General features: G+C 40.3%; 1 protein-coding gene across 14 annotated transcripts in view; it reads left to right on the forward strand.

Annotated features, from left to right (window-relative positions):
- The window catches only part of Anks1b (ankyrin repeat and sterile alpha motif domain containing 1B), a 1,024,799-nt gene that overhangs the window by 126,509 nt on the left and 873,480 nt on the right, over nucleotides 1-24,810 (forward strand). The window lies entirely within an intron of this gene.

Genomic DNA, 24,810 nt, shown 5'->3' on the forward strand with positions numbered 1-24,810 from the left:
GAGTGCTGGGATTAAAGGTGTATACCACCACTGCCCAGCTTGCTCATCATTCTTTATCCTTTACTAAAGCTGTAATGAAATTTAGGATAGTTCAGGTTAAATTTTTTTTTTTTATCTGCCTGCACTTGATTGAAGCCTAGCTACTGTGATTGGCTGAAAATAAGCTATTGGTAGCCGCTGTAAGCATACAAGTTAGAATTTCAGTTAATTTACACACATGATAAGATTTCAGTTCTAAAACAAGCATGGTTGTAGTAGTCAACCACTTAAGAGCCTTGGGAGACTTTTTTTTTTAAAAGCTTTTAGAAGACTCTGAATTAAGTTGTTTTCTGGTCCTCTCACAACCATCTCTTATCAACTTCCCCACCTTCATTAAACTACTAGATTCTGCTGAACAAGGATTGATGCTCATGACTCTACTGTTGGTAATCTTCCCTCTGATTGTATTGTCTGCCAGCTACCTCATACTTCTTTCCATCAGATTATTTTTCTTATTGTAGACAAAAGAGCATTTCCTTGCTAAGAAGGCATTTCCAAACTCCTACAGTTTACTTGGTCTTTGGTTTTGACTTTTGTGTCTACTATACTCTGAAAAGAATTTTACTACGACAGCTGTAACAGCTTTGTTTGTTTGTTTCTACATTTGTATACATTCCCTTAGCTTTGAACTCCTAACAGGCAATACAATTTAGTAACCTTCTAATATTAGGTAATATTTTCAAACTTATAAAGAATATTAATCTTTGGGATTTAAGAATAAGAAAGTATAATTCCTTAGGATTCCTGTAGGTTTCTAAAATCATGAGTTGTTGTTAAAACACTTTCAGTAGTCTTTATACACTTATTGTGAATATCTAAAATTTTGCTTACTATATGAGAAATTTAAGGAGCTGGGACACAGAAAAGCCGTGAGCTACATCCCTTCCAGGGGCGTCCCACTGAAAGATGAGGAGTCTGTGCACTATTCAAGAATTAGTATAATGTGCTGGGCGGTGGTGGCGCACGCCTTTAATCCCAGCACTCGGGAGGCAGAGGCAGGCGGATCTCTGTGAGTTCGAGGCCATCCTGGGCTACCAAGTGAGTTCCAGGAAAAGGCGCAAAGCTACACAGAGAAACCCTGTCTCGAAAAACAAAAAAAAAAAAACAAAACAAAAAAAGAATGAGTATAATGAAAGTAAACCTTGTTTGTTGAGAGAAACCCATAGTCTCCTCAGAGAGATGTCAAAGTGGACGTCAAGAGAGGATACCTTCCCCCAGAGTCAGTCCAAGGGCTGTGACTGCCCGTTCAACTCAGAGGGAGGAGCAGTAATATGGCACAGGAAGGTGATGCCAGGCTTTCCTATTGAGAGGGGGTAAGGGACATTTTCTCTAGGGGACACAAAGCTATTTTCAGAGCTTTGCTCAGTGCTGCTTGAGATCAAGGAGGCAGTGAAGGATGGGATTGTGTACGCATTGCATCATGGGTTTCATGGGGGAGGGAAGAACTAGGTAAGAGTCCATGTGTACATTGCACGTCACTGGGGTTGAGTCTGTCAATCATTAAAACAGACAAATCATTTTGTAATGATTTTAAAAGAGATTCCGGGGGAAGGTATCCTCTCTTGAGTGGGCTGACGTCCACCCTGACATCACTCTCAGGAGACTGTGGGTTTCTCTCAACAAGGCTCACTGGCTTTACACTCATTCTTGGATATTTTACAGATTCTTGTTATTTATTCTTGAGGAGAAGTTGGACTGATGCAGAAATCTGTGACTGATTTAGAGTATATTGACCTATAAGAGAAAGTAAGTTTGTCTTTGTCAAGAGTAAATGAAACTATTTTTTTAAAACTTAACATTAACATAATCTTCATTCAGAACGAGCAATCAAGCACATTTAGTCTTCATACAAAATTGACCCTGGCTATCAAGCCAGTTAACCTACTTGGGATCTTTCAGTCTAGGATTAGAAAATTCTAGTCGTCTAGTTTATACTAGTTTATACAAATAACGAAGGCAACAATCACAATATTTATTTATAAAAACATGGAATTGTTGGTGTGTTTTAATCATGGGAAATCGGTTTAGTTAAAAATATAGAATTTGGTTTACTATGAGTACTGTGGTTTGGATAAAAATGGCCCCCTATGCCCATAGGGAGTGGCACTCTCAGGAGGTGTGGCCTTGTTGGAGGAAGTGTGTCACTGGGGGCCCTGCTTTGAGATGTCAGATGCTCAAGCCACACCCAGTGTGGCTTTCTCTTCCTGCGGCCTGCAGATCCAGATGTAGAACTCTCAGCTGCCTCTCCAGCACCATGTCTGCCTGCATGCCACCATGCTTCCTGCTGTGATGATGACTGACTAAATCTGTGAACTGTAGGCTAGCCCCAGTTAAATGTTTTTATAAGAGTTTGTAAGAGTTGGCATGGTCATGATGTCTCTTTACAGCAATAGAACCCTAAGACAATGATATTATACTTGCAAAAGTTCTAGCTAGTGACTAGAGCTTTCCAGGGATTAGAAGATTCAGGATAAATGTTACAGGAAAGAAGGAACTCAGAAACAATGTATGAGAAACTTTAAAAATTAACCAGTTATTTAAAATCAGTTAGATTAACCGTTTCATAAGACAGAGGAAAAGACACAAAAATTTAATGGAAGAAAAAAGTATATATGATAGGTTCACAGATTAAAAAAAAAAATCAAGTCAGAGCTAGAGAAATGACTGAGTGGTGAAGATCACTGACTGCTCTTCCAAAGAACCTGGTTCTATTCCCAGCACCCACATGGTGGCTCACAACCATCTGTAACCCTGTTCTAGGGGGTCTGACACCCTCTTCTGCCTTCTATGGGTATCAGGGACCAACATATGTCCTTTTATTCTTTTCCTGTCAGTCTCTAGTTAGTATATTTTCATGTGACTTAAGGCAGGAATTGAAATTCAGTTCTTTCACATAGATGTGGGATTGATTCAGCATCAATTAATGAAAAGATGTTTTTGACTCAGTGGACTTCCACATCATGTTTTCTACACAACAAGGGACCATTGTCAATGTAAAACACAGGTCTAATTTCAGAGGAAATAAGAGATGGTTTATTCTTCAGCCAAGAAACAAGAAAGTAATTAGTCATTTTTCAAATACCTTGGTGGAAACATTAGTTAGATGGGTTTCAGCAAAGCAGGCGAATCACTTCTGTCGGTCTAAGATGCTTTTGGATGACATTTTTAGTTTTGGAATTGGCAGGATCTAGTGGTCTTTAAAGTTAATAAACCCCAAAAGATTTTGCCTGGTAGTCACAAAGATGTTAGGTCAGGTATGAGATGAGCAGTGAGTGGTTACTACAGTCACTAATGGTAGTCCAAGATGATCCAGTTCTAGGTTTGCATTATTTCTACCCACCCTGTCACAAAATTCTCACCAATCAGTCTGGTTTAAAGAACCCTAACATAGATGTGGCTGTTCCCTGGGAAAAAGATAATGTGACTGATTCTCTTTTATTCCATCCATCTATGTTTCTCTATGACAGTTTTTGATTTAGACATAAGGTAGCTTGACGTGTTCTAGTAATTATTTCAGACCTGTCTGAAAATATTACCCTCATGTTTCATTTAAAGTTTTCTCTCTTTGCCCAAGCAGCACCACCGCATCACCTCCTCCTTGCCCCTCTCTCTCCCTGTTCACTGTCCTCTCATTTCTGCCTCTGACCTCCTCCCTGCCGCTCAGTGGGAAGAAGGTCCTGAGGGAAAAAGGACATCTTCTTCAACCAACCGCCCAGGGCAGGGTTGTTGACCCTTTCTCCTTGTCGTGACTCCAAAGCAGATTTGTCCAGAACTTCCCACTGATAGTTGCTGCCAGCCCAGCAGGCAGCCTCAGGCTATTTTCTCCTTTGGCTTGTTTACCTCCCGCTGCACTGATTGATGGATAGCCTGTGGCTCTCAATCTCATCTACAATTTGCTGGCCCCTATTCAGTCTCCCTTGGGTCTGGGTGATATCCATATTCCATACATTTTGAAAACTGCATCCCTTCAGTTTGTTTCTCTGTCTTTCTCCCTACATTTATTTATACTCTGTCTCAACTTCAGAGGTTCTGGGGTAGCCTAAGCAAAGAGAATGTCAGAACGTGGCTGAACTTGACAGTTAGTCTTTTATAGCCTAGACACTGTTCTTAAAAAAAAAAAAATCCCCCCTTGGTTTTCTTTGAAAAGAAAACCCACTGAGTGGTTTTAAAAATCCTTATATTGCCAGAGCCTAACAGCATAGGCTCTGCCACTCATCCTCAGTCTGCAAATCAATGACAAGTATTAGGGAAAAGCAGAGAAAGGATTCCGCCCTCCCCCAATGTGGCTACACTGGGATGCAGAACAGATAAAGAGGTCAGTTGATATGGGGGAAATTGGGATCTCCTCTGGGGGCTTTTAGTCTCATTAATAACATAATTTAAGAACAGACTCAGACAGACGCTCAAGCATAATTTTTGTTAGAGTTTAAAAGGAAAAAAAAAAACAACCCAAGTTACATATTTCAGCAGTTAAGGAAGAGAAAGGAAAAGAAGGAAGAAACAATGCCATGCTCTTTGAGTCAAGCTGCCCCGGAGGTCAGCTGCATGGTGGGAAAGCCCCTGTATGGCAGAGAGGTGGCTAAGTAAGAAAACTAACCCAAGGAGTTAGGGAAAGGAGCTTGGCAAAGAGACAGAAGAAAAAAAAAAAGGGCTAGACACACCTCAGCTGTGACCCTGTCTGTAAACCACTGAACAGGTGGGAATTCCTGAAGGAGAAGTTCACTATCTCATTAAGGAGATAATTATTCCACCTATCTCATTAACATGGATTAAAGGGAACCCACCATAGGGGAGGTCCCTTGGCTAGCATTGACTCAGTCCACCGAGGTCGGAGACTTCATCCTCTTGACCAGAATATTTCCCTTAATGGGCCTTAGATGATACTGAGTCACAGTGACTCTCCCCAAGTCTGTCGTCTGGATCCTGACATGAGGTTTCAGTTTAAATACACTACAAGAGATATGCTTAACTAGGTAGTCCTGGTCATCATGTGGTCCTGCCCATCCTTGTCCACCTGGGCTCCTGCTCTGCCCTACATGCTCTGAACAAATATTCCTGAAAAGAAGCTGTGTCTGGCTGTGAACGAAGAGCTTTTGGAAGGAGTCTATGTCCGCAGAGACTGATGGACCAATTGGAATTTCAGTACCGTGGAGAGATTGGAGTTTTACCGGTTCAGAGGCTGATTACCTCATCTCGGGCTAGTTTTCACCTTGAGGAACAGCCATTTCTTGCTCCGCTCTGTATTGGAACTGACATCTGTGACAATAGATAAAAACCTTTTAGAATCTATTGACTTAACAGAACACTAGCTTCCGCCAATCAGATAGCATCTCCAGCCTACAGAATAGCCCACCCACCTTATACCTGCCTCTCTGTACCCATTTTAAACCTGTCTTGATTTTTTACTTTCTCTGTCCTATAAAACTCTAAAACTTCATAAAACATGTTGGAACATAGAATTTGGGGTAACCTAAATCTGTATTCTCAGGTCGTCATCACTCAAAATGGTTCCAGAATAAATTTTAAGATTAGAGCTGTGATTTATTTTTTCCATCAACAATGGCAATTAGGAAAATTATCAGAAAAATCTCCTCTTCCACTGGCCCTAGGGTCCCTGTCTTTTCCTTTTGCAGCCTCCGACTGAGAGAACTTCCAATTTTGAGGGATCCGTTGTCTCAGTAGTCTTATAGCCGAAGGAACGGGTAGAGAGGTGTTTCTAGAATATCTTCAGCCCTACAGGACAGTTGCAGCTGTGCTTATGAGGGAAAGGAGCAGAGAAGCTCTCCACGAAAGATGCATTCCCTGAAATGTGGCCGTACCACGGCTTCTAGTCCATTTATGTCTTTCAGAGTTAATGACCTCTTCTGGCGCTGGGGTGGGAGGCGCTTCTTTCAGTGAACCAGGCACCAAGAAGCAGGCTTAAAAAACTGACCTTCCTGAATTCCTTTTGTGTCTCTGTGTCTGTCTGCTTTGCTTTGGCTTAAGGTTCAGAGATAAATCTTTGTCCTAAACCTACGGTTTCTCTGGATCCCAAGAAGAACAAAACTTCCTCTGACAGACTGTATGCACCTTCCCTCATGTCAAAATTGTCTTTGACAGCAGGCTGCACTGTGGAAGTAGACTCAGTTGCTTCCTAGGGACCAAATCAACCCCCTCAGGTAGCATCACCTCTATAAAGATTCTTAGACTACCTTGCAGGACCAGAATGAGAGAATGACCAGTCTATACCTTCATGTGTTGTGCATTGTGCAGACTTTGTTCCTGATCTTTCTGTGTTTAAACTAAGCTTCATGTACCCTGGAGATCCACTTGGTGTCATTGGATCCCTTGATTTTGTTTTCTACTCAAGGCCTCCTTGAGTAAATTTCTGATCTTTTAAATGTGCATATTGGGAACAAGTGGCCCAGCTTAATTTTTCAGGGACTGCCAGAGTTCAGGCAATATCTACAGGACCCTTTAAAGATGGTATGGTAGAAATAGACAAATAAATGTTCAGGCAGAATGATACCAGTTTAAGTGAAAATAAAGAGAAAACAGAGGTAGCAGAAGGTATAGTTCAAGATGAAGAACATTCAGTAGAGTTAAGTGAAAAAATATGTAATCATAAATATGTCATTTTTTGCTTTACTTAAACAGTAAAACACATGAAATAAACTTAGAAAGTACAAAGAAAGTTTGTTAACAGTTCAGCCACAGTTTATACTGTGTCTAGCAACATTTATTAGAATTTGAGGATGAGGTAAATGAACTAAATAGGTCATATGTATTTTTAATTGTGCAATTAAGCTAAAAATGTACCTTTCACCCTAAACACTAGGATATGCTTTTAAATGCTCATGTATTATAAATTTATTCAACATCATTTATTAGAGGTTAAGGATGTTGTGGAATATTATTTTAAGATGTGTTACATTTATGCTGTGGAACATTTGTTTTAATGATGCAAAGATGTGTTGCATTCTTTTATGTTGCATTTGTTTAATTCTGTGAAGCTGTGTTACTTTGCCTATCTAAAACACCTGATTAGTCTAATAAAGAGCTTAATGGCCAATAGCAAGGCAGGAGAAAGGATGGGTGGGGCTGGCAGGCAGAGAGAATAAATAGGAGGAGAAATCTGGGAGGAGCAAGATCAAGGAGTGAGAAAAGAAGGGACCAGCCATCCAGCTCTACAACCAGACACAGAATAAGAAGGAAAGAAAAGACATACAGACAGAGAGAAAGGGAAAAGGTATACAGGCTAAGTTAAGAAAAGCTGGCTAGAAACAAGCCAAGCTAAGGCCAGGCATTCATAAGAAATAATAAGTATCTGTGTGTGATTATTTGGGAGGTGGGTGGCGGGCCCCCAAAGTGTTGTAGAATATTATTTTAAGGTATATTACTTTTATTTATGTTGCATTTGTTTAACTCTGCAAAGCTGTTACTGTGCCTGTCTAAAACATCTGATGGTCTAATAAAGAACTGAATGGCCAATAGCAAGGCAGGAGAAAGGATAGGTGGGGCTGGCAGGGAGAGAGAATATATAGAAGGAGAAATCTGGAAGGGGAGGTAGAAGGAAAGAGAGAAGAAGGAGGAGCCAGAGAAGGAGGAGGACGCAAGGGGTCAGCCATCCAGCCACATAGCCGGCAATGGAATAAGAAAGAAAGATATATAGAAATAGAGAAATGTAAAAGCACGGAGGCAAAAGATAGACAGGATAATATAACAAAAGCTGGCTAGCAACAAGCCAAGCTGAGGCTGGGCATTTATAATTAAAAATAAGCATCCATGTGTAATTTATTTGGGAACTGGGTGGCGAGGCCCCCACCAAAAAAGCAAAAGAGCAAAAACAAACACTCCCACCAAAGAGTAAAGAGTAAAAACAACCAACAATTACATAAGGAAGACTTCATTCTGGACTATATCCTAAGAGTTATGAGGACGTTGCAGTGAGATCTTGCCATGGGGGAAGAGAGGTTGGCCTCCCCTACTAAATATAGAATGGATAGATATTGATTTATAGCCATGGAGCATGGTGTAGGGCAGTACATGAAAAAAAAATCACTGAGAGGAAGCATCAAGGATGAGGCAAAATTCTTACTACATGTTCCTAACCTTGTCTTGAAAAACAAAAACATAACAAAACAAACAAAAAACCAAAACAAAACAAAAATTTGGTCAAGAAAAGAACTTGCTTTCTTTTTTTCATTTTTTTTATTATTAAGAGATTTTCTATTCATTTTACATACCAACCACAGGTTCCCCCTCTCCTCCCTCCTCCCAACCCCCATCCTTCTCCCACAACACACCCCCCATTCCCACCTCCTCCAAGGCAAGGTCTCCCCTGGGGAGTCAGCAGAGCCTGGTAGATTCAGTTGAGGCAGGTCAAAGCCCCTTGTTCCTGTACCCAGTCTGTGCAAAGTGTTCCACCATAGGCACTAGGCTCCAAAAAGCTGGCTCATGCACTAAGGACAGGTCCCAGTCCCACTGCCTGGAGGCCCCACATACAGTTCAAGCTAAACAACTGTCTCAGTTATCCAGAGGGTCTAGTCTAGTACCATGGGGTCCTATTGGTCCCCATCTATTGGTCCACAGTTCATGAGTTTCCACTAGTTTGGCTGGTCATATCTGTACATTTTCCCATCATGATCTTGATGTCCCTTACTCGTAGAATCCTCCTCTCTCTCATTGATTGGATTCCTGGAGCTCTGCCTGGGACCTGGCCATGGATCTCTGCATCTACTTCCATCAGTCATTGGATGAGGGCTCTGTGTTGACAGTTAGGGTATTCAGCCATCTGATCACCAGAGTAGGCCAGTTCAGGCACCCTCTCGACTATTGCCAGTAGTCATGGTGGGGTCCTCCTTGTGGATTCCTGGGAACTTTCCTAGCACTCTGTTTCTCCCTATTCCCACAATGTCTTCATTTATCATGGTATCTCTTTCCTTGCTCTCCCACTCTGTCCCTGTTCCAGCTCGAACCTCCTGTTCCCCTGTGTTCTCATCCCCCATCCCTTGCCCTCCATTAACCCCCTTCACCCCCAGTTTGTTCATGTAGATCTCATCTATTTCTCCTTTGCTGGGCCATCCATGAGTCCTTCCTAGGGTCCTCCCTGTTGTTAGCCTCCCTAGAGCTGTGGGTTGCAGTCTGGCCATCCCTTCCCTCACATCTAGTATCCACTTAGTGAGTACATACCATGTTTGTCCTTCTGAGTCTGGGTTACCTCACTCAGGATATTTTCTAGTTCCATCCATTTGCCTGCAAATTTCATGATGTCATTGTTTTTTTCTGCTGAGTAGTACTCCATTGTGTATATGTACCACATTTTCTTTATCCATTCTCCAGTTGAGGGGCATCGAGGTTGTTTCCAGGTTCTGGCTACTACGAATAATGCTGCTATAAACATAGTTGAGCATGTGTCCTTGTGGTATGATTGAGCATTCCTTGGGTCTATGCCCAAGAGTGGTATAGCTGGGTCTTGAGGAAGATTGATTCCCATATTTTCTGAGAAACCACCATACTGATTTCCAAAGTGGCTGTACTAGTTTGCACTCCAACCTAAGCTGTCTTCAGTGTTTTTGATCTTAGCCATTCTGACAGGTGTAAGATGGTATTTCAGAGTCATTTTGATTTGCGTTTCCCTGATGACTAAGGTTGTTGAGCAATTCCTTAAATGTCTTTCGGCCATTTGAAATTTTTCTGTTGAGAATTCTCTGTTTAGCTCTGTAACCAATTTTTTAATTGGATTAGTATTTTGATGTCTAGTTTCTTAAATTCTTTATATATTTTGGAGATCAGCCCTCTGTCAGATGTGGGGTTGGTGAAGATCTTTTCCCATTCTGTAGGCTGTCATTTTGTCTTATTGACCATGTCCTTTGCCCTACAAAAGCTTGTCATTTTTTTAATGTTTCTTTTTTTTTTAAATGTTTCTTTTTTTTTTCTTTCTTTCTTCTTTTTTTTTTCTGGAGCTAAGGACCGAACTCAGGGCCTTACACTTGCTAGGCAAGCGCTCTACCACTGAGCTAAATCCCCAACCCCAAGCTTCTCAGTTTTAAGAGGTCCCATTTATTAATTGTTGATCTCAGTGTCTGTGTTACTGGTGTTATATTTAGGAAGTGATCTCCAGTGCCAAATGTGTTCAAGACTACTTCCTATTTTCTCTTTTATCAGGTTCAGAGTAACTGGATTTATGTTGAGGTGTTTGATCCACTTGGACTTGAGTTTTGTACATGGTGATAGATATGGATCTATTTGCAATCTTCTACATGTTGACATTCAGTTATGCCAGCACCATTTGTTGAAGATGCTTTCTTTTTTCCATTGTACAGTTTTGGCTTCTTTGTCAAAAATCAAGTGTTCATAGGTGTGCTAATTAATGTCAGGGTCATCAGTTTGATTCCATTGGTCCACATGTCAGTTTTTATGCCAGTACCAAGCTGTCTTTATTAGTATAGCTCTATAACAGAGCTTGAAATCAGGGATTGTGATGCCTCCAGAGGTTGCATTATTGTACAGAATTCTTTTAGCTATCCTTTTTTTTTTCCTTATGAAGTTGAGTATTGTTCTTTCCAAGTCTGTGAAGAATTGTTTTGGGATTTTTGATGGGGACTGCATTGAATCTGTAGATTGCTTTTGGTAAGATTGCCATTTTTACTATGTTAATCCTACCTATCCAAGAGCATGGGAGATCTTTCCATTTTCTGATATCTTCTTCAGTTTCTTTCTTCAGAGACTTAAAGTTCTGATCATACAGGTCCTTCATTTGCTTAGTTAGAGTTACCCCAAGGTATTTTATGTTATTTGTGGCTATTGTAAAGGGTGATGTTTCTCTGATTTCTTTCTTAGCCCTTTTATCATTTGTATATAGGAAGGCTACTGATTTTTTTTGAGTTAATCTTGTATCCTCACATATTACTGAAGGAGTTTATCAGCTGTAGGAGTTCCCTGGTAGAATTTTTGGGGTTCATTTATGTACACTATCATATCATCTGCAAATAGTGAAAGTTTGACTTCTTCCTTTCCAATTTCTATCCCTTTGATATCCTTTTGTTGTCTTATTGCTCTAGCTAAAACTTCAAGTACTATATTGAATAAATATGGGGAGAGCAGACAGCCTTGTCTTGTTCCTGATTTTAGTGGAATCACTTTGAGTTTATCTCCATTTAATTTGATGTTGGCTGTCAGCTTGCTGTAAAATGTCTTTATAATGTTTAGGTATGCTCCTTGTATTCCTGATCTCTCTAGGACCTTTATCATGAAGGGGTGTTGGATTTTGTCAAATGCCTTTTCAGCATCTAGTGAGATGATCATGTGGTTTTTTTCTTTTCAGTTTGTTTATATGGTGTATTACATTGACAGACTTTCGTATGTTGAACTACCCTTGCATCCCTGGGATGAAGCCTACTTGATCATGGTGGATAATTGTTTTGATGTATTCTTGGAGTCTGTTTGCCAATATTTTGTTGAGTATTTTTGCATCAATGTTTATGAGGAAGATTGGTCTGTAATTCTCTTTCTTTGTTGCATCTTTATGTGGTTTGGGTATCAGGGTGACTGTAGCCTCATAAAAAGAGTTTGGTAATATTCCTTCTGTTTCTATTGTGTGGAACAATTTGAAGAGTATTGGAATTAACTCTTCTTTGAAAATCTGGTAGAATTCTGTGCTGAAACCATCTGGTCCTGGGCTTTTTTTTTGGTTGGGAGAATTTTAATGACTGTTTCTATTTCCTTAGGAGTTATTGGCTTATTTAAATTGTTTATCTGGTCTTGATTTAACTTAGGTATGTGGTACCTATCCAGAAAATGGTCCATTTCTTTCAGATTTTCCAATTTTGTGGAGTACAGGTGTTTGAAGTATGACCTGATGATTCTCTGGATTTCCTCATTGTCTGTTGTTATGTTTCCCTTTTCATTTTTGATTTTGTTAATTTGGATGTTCTCTCTCTCTGCCTTTTGGTTAGTTTGGATAAGGGCTTGTCTATCTTGTTGATTTTTTCAAAGAACCAACTCTTTGTTTCATTGATTCTTTGTATTGTTCTCTTTGTTTCTATTTCACTGATTTCAGCTCTCAATTTGATTATTTCCTGGCATCTATTCCTTCTGGGTGACTTTGCTTCTTTTTGTTCAAGAGCTTTCAGGTGTGCTGTTAAGTTACTAGTGTGAGATTTCTCCAACTTTTTTATGTGGGCACTTAGTGCTATGAAATTTCCTCTTAGCACTGCTTTCATAGTGTCCCATAAGTTTGGGTATGTTGTACTTTCATTTTCATTGAATTCTAGGAAATCTTTAATTTCTTTCTTTATTTCTTCCTTGACCCATTGGTGATTCAGTTGGTCATTATTCAGTTTCCATGTGACTGTAGGCTTTCTGTAATTTTTGTTGTTGTTGACATCTAACTTTAAGCCATGGTGTTCCGATGAAACACAGGAGGTTATTCCAATATTTTTGTATCTCTTGAGATTTTCTTTGTGACGAGTATGTCGCCAATTTTAGAGAAGGTTCCATGGGGTGCTGAGAAGAAGGTGTATTCTTTTGTGTTAGGGTGGAATGTTCTGTAGATATCTATTAAGTCCATTTGAGTCATAACTTCTGTTAGGTCCCTTATTTCTCTATTAAGTTTCAGTCTGGCAGACCTGTCCATTGGTGAGAGTGGGGTGTTGAAGTCTCCCACTACTAATGTGTAGGGTTTGATGTGCAATTTAAGCTTTAGTAATGTTTCTTTTTCAAATGTGGGTGCTCTTGTATTATTTGGGGCATACATGTTCAGAATTGAGACTTCATCTTGGCGGATTTTCCCTGTGATAAATATGTAATGTCCTTCCTGATCCCTTTCAATTGCTTTTAGTTTGAAGTCTATTTTATTAGATATTAGGATAGCTATACCAGCTCGCTTTTTAAGTACATTTGATTGGAAAGTCTTTTCCCAGCCTTTTACTCTCAGGTAGTGTTCGTCTTTGAAGTTGAGGTGTATTTCTTGCATGCAGCAGAAGGATGGATCCTGTTTTCGTATCCATTCTGTTAGCCTGTGTCTTTTTATAGGTGATGAGACCATTGATATTGATGGATATTAATGACCAGTGATTATTAATCCCTGTTATTTTGTTGGCAGTGTTGTGTGTTTCCCTTCTTTGGTATTTGTTGGTGTGGGATTATCTATTGCCTGTATTTTCATGGGTGTATCTAACTTCCTTAGGTTAGATTTTTCCTTCTAGTGCTTTCTGTAGGGCTGGATTTGTGGATAGGTATTGTTTAAATCTGGTTTTATCATGGAATATTTTGTTTATTCTGTCTACGGTGATTGAGAGTTTTGCTGGATATAATAGTTTGGGTTGGCATCCATGGTCTCTTAGTGTCTGCATAATATCTGTCCAGGACCTTCTGGCTTTCAGAGTCTCTATTGAGAAGTCAAGTTTAATTCTGATGGGTCTGCCTTTATGTGTGACTTGGCCTTTTTCCTTTGCAGCTCTTAATATTTTTTCTTTATTCTGTATATTTAGTGGCTTGATTATTATGTGGCGAGGGGACTTTTTTTTTTGATCCAGTCTATTTGGTGTTCTGTAAGCGTCTTGTGTCTTCATAGGCATTTCCTTCTTTAGGTTGGGAAAGTTTTCTTCTATGATTTTGTTGAATATATTTTCTGTGCCTCTGAGTTAGTATTCTTCTCCTTCTTCTATCCCTATTATTCTTAGGGATTTGGTCTTTTCATGGTGTCTCAAATTTTCTGGATGTTTTGTGTTATGACTTTTTTGACTTTAGTGTTTTCTTTGACTGATGAATCTATTTCCTCTGTTGTATCCTCCATGCCAGAGATTCTGTCTTCCATCTCTTGCATTCTGTTGGTTATGCTGTTTACTCAGATTTTCCATTTCCAGCATTCCCTCAGTTTGTGTTTTCTTTATTGCCTATATTTCAGTTTTCAAATCTTGAACTGTTTCCTTCACCTGTTTAATTGCTTTTTCTTGGCTTTCTTTAAGGGATTTATTGATTTCTTCCAATTTTTTTGCTTGTCTTTTCTTCGACTTCTTTAAGGGAAATTTTCATTTCCTCTTTAAATGCCTCTATCATCTTCTTAAAGTCATTTTTAAGGTCGATTTCTTCTGCTTCTTCTGCATTGGGATGTTCCAATCTTGCTGATGTAAAACCACTAGGTTCTGATGGTGCCATATAGGTCTTTATGTTGTTAACAGTATTTTTGCACTGGCACCTACCCATCTCTTCCTCCACTCCATGCCAGTGGTGTCTGTGTCTGAGGGAGCCTCTCTTGGTCTGATTGATACTCTTTGTCTAATGAAAAACTCTTGGTCTATTCCGGGCTCTTGGTCCAATTGGTGCCTATGGATTCTGTGTCTCAGGGTGCAGCTCTTAGTCCAATGGACACTAGTGGCCTCTGTCTCAGGGAGCAGCTCTTCCCAATTAGTGCAGGGTGGGCTTATGGCTCTGTTGGTTGCTGGTGTCACTGGTGATGGCTTTCTTGGCAAGGGGGTGGTAGGGAGAAGCAGCTATCCAGTCCCTGGGGCTCCAATGGCTTGGGGGAGGGGCACAAAATGTGCCCCCAGGCCCTAGTGGCTAGGGACCTGGTCTGTACAGTCTGGAGATGGGGCCTTACTTGTTCCCAGTTGGTGCAGAGTGGGCTTATGACACCGGTGGTCACTGGTGTCACAGGTGATGGTTTTCTTGGCGAGGGTGTCAGAGCACAAAGAAGCTTTCTTATGTAATAAAAATGTTCTACATTCTTGTTCTCAACGAAAATTAAAGAATTTATTTTAAGTTTATTATTCTGACTATAATATGGTTAAACTAGAAATAGTAAGAGATGATAAATCATATCACTTAAATATTTTAAAAACCCTAAATTTTTAGGGTAAAAGGAAGTAAAAATAGAATTACAGATTATATATTTCTGGAGTTATTAGAATTGTTAGGGTCAAGGCTCACCCAGGCCCTTGGCTCACAGGCTTGGGCACCTGTCTGTAGCATGCCAGGTGGACAAGTATGTGAAAAGCAGAAGGAGAGTAGTGACCTCATTGCTGTCACATTGGGAAGAGAAATGAATAACAAGGTCCAGTGACTCCCCACAAATGAGGTTTTGGTTTATATAGGATACAAGAGGTATGCATAGTTAAGGTGTGGTCTCACTCATCACTGACCCATCTGGGATCCAGTCTCTTATGCAAGCCTATCTGACAGGTTGTCAGAACTGAGTAAAATCTCTTCCTGGGAAACAGGCTCCTCATCTCTGGGGCAAGAGGCTTTAGCCCTTAAATTCTAGTTTCTTGGTGTTCATTGTCTCAGTATAGCCAGGGGACACAAGTGTCTGTCCCTTTAGAAATTCTTCATCCCTGCCAGGATGCTTACATATAATAATGGAAAAAATATTATGACTTGACAAGACCCAAGTGATATGGACAAAATCACAGTATAAATGTTAGTGCTTATAGCCCTTTTACTTATAGACAAGAAAGAATAAAACTAATTGAATTAAGCATTAAACTTAAAGAGCTACAGAAAGAAAGGACACAATAGTTGGCTGATTGAATCCTTTTTGTTTAGACTAAAAAGCAAATTAAAAAAATAAGTACTCATATGAATAAAGAACATACTTAGCATATGCTTGATAAAAATAAAGATATCCAAATCTCTGAATAGGTCAATAAAATAGACTCACATAGGGTAACAAAGGGGAAAACCAAATACAGAGCATCAGGTATTATAATGGTGATGGAACTGCAAGTGTAGAAAATAATAATTTCTGTGAAGTATATACAGGTTTAACATAGATTAGGAAAATTGAAGTAGCTAATTTCCTAGACCAATGTAAATTATTTATATAGGGAAATGTTGGCTAGTAAGACAGAGGTAGAGTCAGCATTTATGTTGGCAGCTTGGATGTATTCTGTGTTGTGTTATTCTACCTCTTTGTTCTTTCCTGAGGGTCCTGAGTATTTTAAGAGCTAGTTATGAAAATCCAGCAGTAAATGTTACAACAAACGATGAAACTCTACTAGGCACCCCAATAAATTTATTAGCAGGACAAAATCATTCCTTTGTTACTTTAGAGATTCTAGCCAGTGCAGTTAAATAAGAAAAAACAATGGAATGGCTATGTAGCGAGCCCATACCCCGGTTACGGGGGAGGAATAATCACTCTTGATTCAGACTTGGTGTAACACTCATTTATTCACACAGTAAGATTACAAGCAGTATTCATCCTGTCTTCCAAATGGAAGCAGGAGTACCTCTCCAGGTGTACAGGTCCGGACTCACCACGTCTGTTCCTCTGGATCTTGGGTCAGCCTTCCTCAGGTTAGCCACGTCTGCACTGGGGACAGGATCTCACATCTCTGGCAGAGGAGAGTCGTCTCATGTGAGGGCCTGATGAGCTCTGTTGGTCGGGTCTGAGGCTTCATCTTTTATATTCTTTCCTGGCTGGGTTTCTAGTCTTATCCCTACTTCTACACATAGCTTATAGCTTATCACTACTCCATTTGTGGTTTACTTACATCATTCTATTGCTTATCACTCCTGACCAGGGTTGTTCACCCTAGGCCTTACATGTGTTCCTTACAGACTATTATAAAGAAAGATTTGTAGTTGATATATCTAGAAAATCCAAGAGAAACTCTTCTGGGTCTTACTCGGATTATAATTATATATAATTATAAATGGTTTTCTGGTTGTTTCCTTTCTTTTGCAGAGTGGAATAAAGATATCCCCATTGGGTAGCCTTCTACTGCATAGTATGGCTAGATCCATGATTCAAGCCCCCACCCCCACTGACATATGCACCCCTGGGTTCTCAGTATCCCTAGCTGATGTTCTTCTTTATTATTTTTCTCCATTTTTTTCAGTTTGTAGTATGCACACACACAGATACATACATACACATACCTATTTTGCATGTGTGTGTATTCACATATATGGGGCATGTGCACACGTGTGGGCACATACATATGGAGCCCAAGCTTCGGGTCGGGAATCATCCTGTATCACTTGTCCACCTCATCATTGAGGCTGTCAGTCAAACTCAAGCTCCCTCTAATGACTCGTCTTGCTAGCCACCTGCTTTAGGGATTCACCCATCTCTGCCTTCCAAGGATGGGATTACAGACAGACTGCCAAGTCCACCCCACATCTACATGGGTTTCTGTATCTGAACTCCAGTTCTTCACACTTAAACCGCATGTGCTTTGACTACTCAGCCCGCAGGCTGTAAATGGAGTAGATGAATTACAAAGTCCTTTCATGTTTCTGGATCTTCTTTATGTAATCTGTAAAGTGGAATAATTGTAGTACTCATTTGATAGCTTTCCTATGAGGATTCAATGAGTGAATATTTTTAAAAAATATATATTTAGGATTACAGCTCACACTAGCATTAAGTATATAAGTGTGTTCAAGAAAATAATTTAAAGATATTTTAAAATATGATATAAAGAAAGAATAAGTTAGTCAATGAATTCACATTGAGTAAGAAGTCACTTCTACATTAAGAGATAGATTTATGATCTGAATTTTAAAGAAAAAAGAATGCTTTTCTTTGTTGTGTTATCAAGATGAGAAACAATACAGATTTGATTCAGTGGCTATTTATGATAAGACAAATGACAGGTGGACTCAACTGAAGCTGAGCTGAAGGAAATATTTAGCACATTAGAAACAGTTAATAATTATTCACTTTAAAAAATAAAATGGATCCTTCAGATCCTTAAGAATAATGAAATATTGGAAAACAACGGAAAAATTAGGCACACACAGAAGAAATGCAGTTGGCCCCAAAGATGAACAAGCCTCAACTTCATAAGAACGAAAAGGTGCTCCGAGACAGTGAGATTGGAGTGGAGTGCACCAGTGTCGTGGTCTCTGCAGGCAGACAGCTTGGTTTTGAATCTGGCTCTCATCGATAACTTCATGTGTGGTCTGGGAAAGAGCTGTTCTATCTTTTACTTCCTCATTAAAAAATTCAGAAATAATCATGGAGGTTGTAAATTGATGCACGTACAAGCACTTTCCATATTTTATAGCGTGCAGCATGCACCCAGTCCATCCCTTATTCATGTTCTCTTGCTCAGGCTGCCTTAGTTTTCCGAGTATTTAGACCTATCTGAGTGCCTTATGTTGTCAGGTTGTATCATGGTAAGTTCCTGTATTAGTTTCCTGTTGCAGATGTAGTAAGTTATCACAGATTTAGTGGTTTAAACCTTGCAAGTCTGTTATGTTATAGTCACAGGGGTAAGGAGTGTAAATGGGCTAAAACTAAGGGGTTGGCAGGGCTGCATTGTTTTCAAAATGCTCTGGGGAAGCCCATTTTCTTGCCTTTCCCAGGTTCTAGAGCAGTACTTCTCAACTTTCAAAATGCTGCAACCCTTTAATACAGTTCCTCATGTTCTTTGACCGCCCCCAACCATAAAATTATTTTTCATTGCTACTTCATAACTAATTTTGCTACTGCTATGAGTCGTGGTGTAAATATCTGATATTCAGGCTATCTGATATGTGGTTCCCGTGGGGGTTGTAACCCACAGGTGGAGAAGCACTGTTCTGGAGGCTGATCACATTCCTGGGTGCTTTGTCTTTTATTTTTACAGCCCATGCTGCAGCCGCTATGGCTCTAAGTCTCTTTTCATCCTCTCCATTTAAGGGCACTAGCGATTACATTGGATGCCTCTGGATCATCCAGGTTAAAGTCAGCTGATCAGCAGTTTAATTCTGGCAGCAGCCATAATCTCCCTTACCATGTGACATGTCATCTTCATTCTGAGGATTAGAATGTGGATTTGTGAGACATCATTATTCTGCATTCTGCAGTACCTCTGACTTACTCTCTAGAAAGACAAGGGCAGAAGGGACCATCACCACTCATCCATGGTGTGTAATCACAGGAGGTTAATCCCCTTGTCTGGTTTGTTCTCAGATGTTCTTTCCACTTTAGAAAGGGGAGCTGGGACCATTCTGTTATACTTCAACCACCGGGGACAAAGTTGAAAGCAGATGGACATATCTAGGCTCACTTCCCTTGGTGATATGTTTAAGGCTCTGAGTGGTTACAAATTCTCACACTCTGACTTGTTTTCTGTGGTACCATATTATATATACTGACGAACACCCACAAATGCTACAGCTAACATAAAAATGCTTCCCAAAAGTAACTTAAAATACTGGTTTTGTACAAAATAAAATATCCATTTGATCCACTCACAATTTCTTAAAGATTTTTTTATCTGTTTTGAGAACAAATAATAAATGGCATAACATACAGTCATATTCTAGACTATAAAGCACAATCCTACAAAAGCTAACACTGTAAGGGGTATAATGGCCAAAATTATATTAACAAACATTAAAAATGAATAATATGCATACCAAACTTTTTATGTGACTCTCAATAACTTGAGCTGTTTCTGATCACAGCAAACCTATTATATATTTTACCATGTGACTACTCTGAGTTGTTTTCTGTGGTACCATATTATATATGTATGCTATGCCAGTTCTTATTTATTCTCAAAAAAGATAAAAACAAAATCTAAGAAATTGTGACTGGGTCAAATGGATATTTTATTTTGTACAAAACCAGTATTTTAAGTTACTTTTGGGAAGCATTTTTATGTTAGCTCTAGCATTAAAATTCTGTACAGCAGCATTTCTTGAATGTTTTCTGTTTGCTTCTACTTTTTACTTGAGAAACTGCTGCAAGCTGCAGGAAAATGTAATAGAATCCAGCTACTATCACCAAAGCTACTACTTGGAAAAGTCAAGGACTTTTCCGAAGGTCAAGCCATGGCTTAAGAAGTCTTGGTGATATTTTAGCTTTTGTATATATTTATTAGCTGGTTCCTACAGTGACTTTCTTGTAATGCTATGCATACTTCAAAGAACTCTTAACAGTGTATTTATCTAAAATACCTATCAAGTATCCAAGGCCAAATAAAACAACACCTGTCTCCAAGGTCAGGAGGATAGCTTTATTTCTTGTGCAAATTTAGAGTGAGACCCTCCTTTTTTACAGTCTTACTAATAGACTCCTAATTTCTTACCTAACCACTTCTAGGAATGTAGATTGAGCACATAAATTCCCTTCTTGACTAACCGATCATTAGCACTCATTTGGGTTGTAAAAGAAAGCCTGAAGGCCACTGCCTGAGGAAAATTCTTACCTGCCTTTATGACCCCATTAGAATTCAAGCCTGGTGACCTTGCTCTGCCAGAGGATCGCTGTGGCTTGGGTTTATAACTGAACACCTCAGAGACTGAGGGGAACTGAGGTATAAGGAGAACGAAGAGAGGATATTGAGGATTTTTGACTAGAGAACTGGAGGACAGGATGGAAGATGAGGAAGAGCTAGATGGGAAAGTACTAGATGGGTAAGAACGAGATGAGAAGGACCTAGATGAGGCAGAACCAAGATGAGAGAATTAAGTTAAAATTTACAGGGCAGCAGCAGATAAACACAGAGAGAAATCAGGCAAGAAAGGAGCTAGGCATGAGAGCAGAATAGAAGCTGTGTAGAGAGAGAACTGACTCAGAATAATAGTGTATGGACTAAGGAGTTTCGTGTACATAGATTCATTTCCTTTAATCAAAGATGAAATTATCAGCTGGTTGTAGATTCTTCCCAGACCCTGGGAGGGGACTATTGAGGGGCTGGATCCCCATAGTTCCCGATAAGAAATATTTATGAGACCCAAAGGATGTAGCATAGGTATGCAAATTATACATTTGCTGATACCAAATTATAATGAAATTTATTTTAATATAAATATTCCTGCATATGTATATACATGTAGTCTATGCATATAATTTTATTATTTATCAAAACCTAAAGCAAATTCCATACTAATGAGATGGATGGATGTGCTTTTTCTTTATATGAAGGATGAAAACTAGGCTGACTATTTGGCGTTGCACGACATGAGCCTCTTTAGTGTTTTTTGGAGTTGATGGATATTTTGTTTTATAATGATCAGTGCTTTAATGCCATGTCACAGAAATCCACAGTGCAGAATGGAAGTACAATCAGGGCCATTTCCAAAATATTTGGGAATCCTGTCCTAATCCCATGTTAAAATTAATGAATAAAATTTTAAATGAAATTAGCCAGCAACCTAAAAAGCAGTTTAAAAAGTCAAACATTTCAACACAATACAGTTCAGACATTTACTAGTTCACTGCTACTTCGCTGAGCAATGAAAAGTATGGAAATATGCAAGTTTTTGTTTTCTGTAACTAAACAGTTACATTTCTATAATAGCAGAAAACTCCACATATTCAGTAAAAATGCTGTACCTCATATGATGAGTCTGAATCAAAGTATTCTAGAGAGCATGTGTTGTCATGTGAGGCATGAGAGCATTGCACAGTACAAACACACATGTTGTTTGTTCAGAACCAAATAAAGTCTTGAGATCCATCATGGGAGAGCGCTGCTAGAAACACCCAGGGTTCATTGTGTGTTGTCTTGAATTAATTTTTTGGTTGTTGCACATTCAGAAACCCTTTCCCCCATCTTCCTTCATTCAGCTGTGTGCTGCCATATGAGGTTATGTCCAGTCATTTCAGAAGCTGTGCTGTACACCATTGTAGTGGTGCACACCTTTAATCCCAGCACGCAGGAGGCAGAGGCAGGAGGATTTCTGTAAATTCACGGCCAGCCTGGTCCACATAGTGAGTTCCAGGACAGCCAGAGCTACATAGTGTAGATGTAACCAACCGTCTTATTAAATAAGAAACACAGAGCCGATTCAGAGAAGAAAGCCAAGAGGTCAGAGCTAAGAGCCTTACCCTTCCTGCTTCAGCCAAGAGAGCTCTCCGAAAAGGACCTACTTCCTGTGTGTATGTCTTTATATAGTCTAGCTGTTCTGCCTTCTCATTGGTTGTAAACCCAAACACGTGACTGCCTTGTCACTGCCTGTATGTACAGCCCTCCAGGTCCTCTATGGTATTGAGATTAAAGGCATGTGTCTCCAATGGTGGCTGTATCCTTGAACACACAGAGATCTACCTAGCTCTGTCTACCAAGTGCTGGGATTAAAGGCGTGCGCCACCACCGCCATGCTCTTGCTATGGCTCTAAAGGCTCTGAACCCTGGGCAACTTTATTTATTAACATACAATTAAAATCACATTTCAGTACAAATAAAATACCACCATAACATAGTGAGACCTGGTCTGAAAAAAAAAATGAAGGAGAAGAAGAACAGAAAATAATAGTGGTAATAATTATAATAATAATTATAGAAGAAGAGAGCCTATAAAATGAATGTATGTATCAAATATATATGTATAATATATATCGTAAAGGGGATTTTATTAGATTGTCTTACACCATAAGGACTGGATTGTTCAAAAGTGGCTTTCTGCAGACTGGAGAAGCAGAGAATTTGAGAGCTTTTCAGTCCAAGAAGTGAATGGCTCACAGTCCCAGTTTAATCCTGAAAGTCTGGAAGTTAGAGAGCTGTTGGTACGAGACCATATCAGAAGGCTGAGGAAGCTGGAGTCTGATGGAGGAGGAGGGGGAGTGCAGGCTGAGGAAGATACAGTCTGATGGAGGAGGAGGAGGAGGAGTGCAGGCTGAGGAAGATAGAGTCTGATGGAGGAGGAGGAGGAGGAGGAGTGCAGGCTGAGGAAGATAGAGTCTGATGGAGGAGGAGGAGGAGGAGTGCAGGCTGAGGAAGATAGAGTCTGATGGAGGAGGAGGAGTGCAGGCTGAGGAAGATAGAGTCTGATGGAGGAGGAGGGGGAGGAGTGCAGGCTGAGGAAGATAGAGTCTGATGGAGGAGGAGGAGGAGGAGTGCAGGCTGAGGAAGATAGAGTCTGATGGAGGAGGAGGAGGAGGAGTGCAGGCTGAGGAAGATACAGTCTGATGGAGGAGGAGGAGGAGGAGTGCAGGCTGAGGAAGATAGAGTCTGATGGAGGAGGAGGGGGAGTGCAGGCTGAGGAAGATAGAGTCTGATGGAGGAGGAGGAGGAGGAGTGCAGGCTGAGGAAGATAGAGTCTGATGGAGGAGGAGGGGGAGTGCAGGCTGAGGAAGATACAGTCTGATGGAGGAGGAGGAGGAGGAGTGCAGGCTGAGGAAGATAGAGTCTGATGGAGGAGGAGGGGGAGTGCAGGCTGAGGAAGATACAGTCTGATGGAGGAGGAGGAGGAGGAGGAGTGCAGGCTGAGGAAGATAGAGTCTGATGGAGGAGGAGGAGGAGGAGGAGTGCAGGCTGAGGAAGATAGAGTCTGATGGAGGAGGAGGAGTGCAGGCTGAGGAAGATAGAGTCTGATGGAGGAGGAGGAGTGCAGGTTGAGGAAGATAGAGTCTGATGGAGGAGGAGGAGGAGGAGTGCAGGCTGAGGAAGATACAGTCTGATGGAGGAGGAGGAGGAGGAGTGCAGGCTGAGGAAGATACAGTCTGATGGAGGACGAGGAGGAGGAGTGCAGGCAGAGGAAGATACAGTCTGATGGAGGAGGAGGAGGAGGAGTGCAGGTTGAGGAAGATAGAGTCTGATGGAGGAGGAGGAGGAGTGCAGGTTGAGGACGATAGAGTCTGATGGAGGAGGAGGAGGAGGAGTGCAGGTTGAGGAAGATAGAGTCTGATGGAGGAGGAGGAGGAGTGCAGGCTGAGGAAGATGCAGTCTGATGGAGGAGGATGTTGCAGCATCAGTAGCATTAGAGAGAGCCGCTTAAGAAGAATCGAAAGAGGTGCACACATGCTGCTTTTTCTTGAGAGTTCTGCTTCTAGGCTGCCCACTTTGAGAGTGGATCTTACTCCCGTCAGTTAATCCTGCCTGGAAATGCTGTCCCAGAGAGCACTAGTGTGCCTCCTAGTGGATGCTGAAAACCAATCACGTCCGTGTTACCCTTGGTTTTTCTTTCCCTCTGTCCCTCAATAATAATATGGAACTGTCCTGGGCCATTTAACATGGTAATCTCTGTCCACATTAGGGTATCCGTCACTTGGAACGTGACTAGTCCGAGAGCTCTCTCTACCAGTGGCCTATTTCCCCAGCTCCATTAAAGCTCCAGAAAAAGCTGCCACACTCTCATGTTGTTAAGAATTTGAAGACTCTAACAATGACCAATTTGTGGGGTAGCTATTGCTTAAATCTTATTTGCTATACATGTATGTATTGGCGCAAGAAACTCAGGATTACATTTGAGTTGAGGATTATCTTCTTTGATTTGTAAAAGCCAAGGGAATGAAATAGTTTCATGAATATCCTGGCCATTTGAAAGTTCAGTAGAAGGCCTATTTCACAGGAATTTGTTACGGTAGTACATGTACAATAACCAAGGAAATGGAGTGTTTGGAAACTTTGACTCTCATTGAAAGCATTCATTTTGGGTAAGAATGCTGACAGGAAGAATTTAAAATATTTTGAAATGGCATTTGAGTCTCTATTAGAATAAGACCAAGAATCTGAGTTTTCTTAAAAAAAAAAAAAGCTATACAATAAGCTTCTCAAACCTTTTCAGCACATCTGCTAAAGGTACTTGCTGTGATTGAGTAAAGGAGGAATGTATCTTTAAAAAGTTGGAATGAATGGGCAATTGACTCAAGGCATGAGCTTTTAAAAATCAAGCTTTCTTTTTTAAGTTTTAGTTTGAGGTTTTTCGGGCCTGGATTATTTTTGGCATTCAAATGTGTAGAGATGTTCTGTGGGTATGTGGATGTGTGCCCACGGGCTCTGTCAATAGGTGCAGCTGAATTTAACGTACTGGCACATATGCTGAGTTTCTATTCTGAACTTCCTTGTTTATAAAAATATGTGCCTATATTCATTCTGCTTTGAAGAGGAGACATTCATTAGAACA

This window comes from Peromyscus californicus, unplaced genomic scaffold (genome assembly GCF_007827085.1).
Source record: "Peromyscus californicus insignis strain IS unplaced genomic scaffold, ASM782708v3 Scaffold_24__1_contigs__length_46423439, whole genome shotgun sequence".
In the NCBI taxonomy this organism is placed as follows: domain Eukaryota; kingdom Metazoa; phylum Chordata; class Mammalia; order Rodentia; family Cricetidae; genus Peromyscus; species Peromyscus californicus.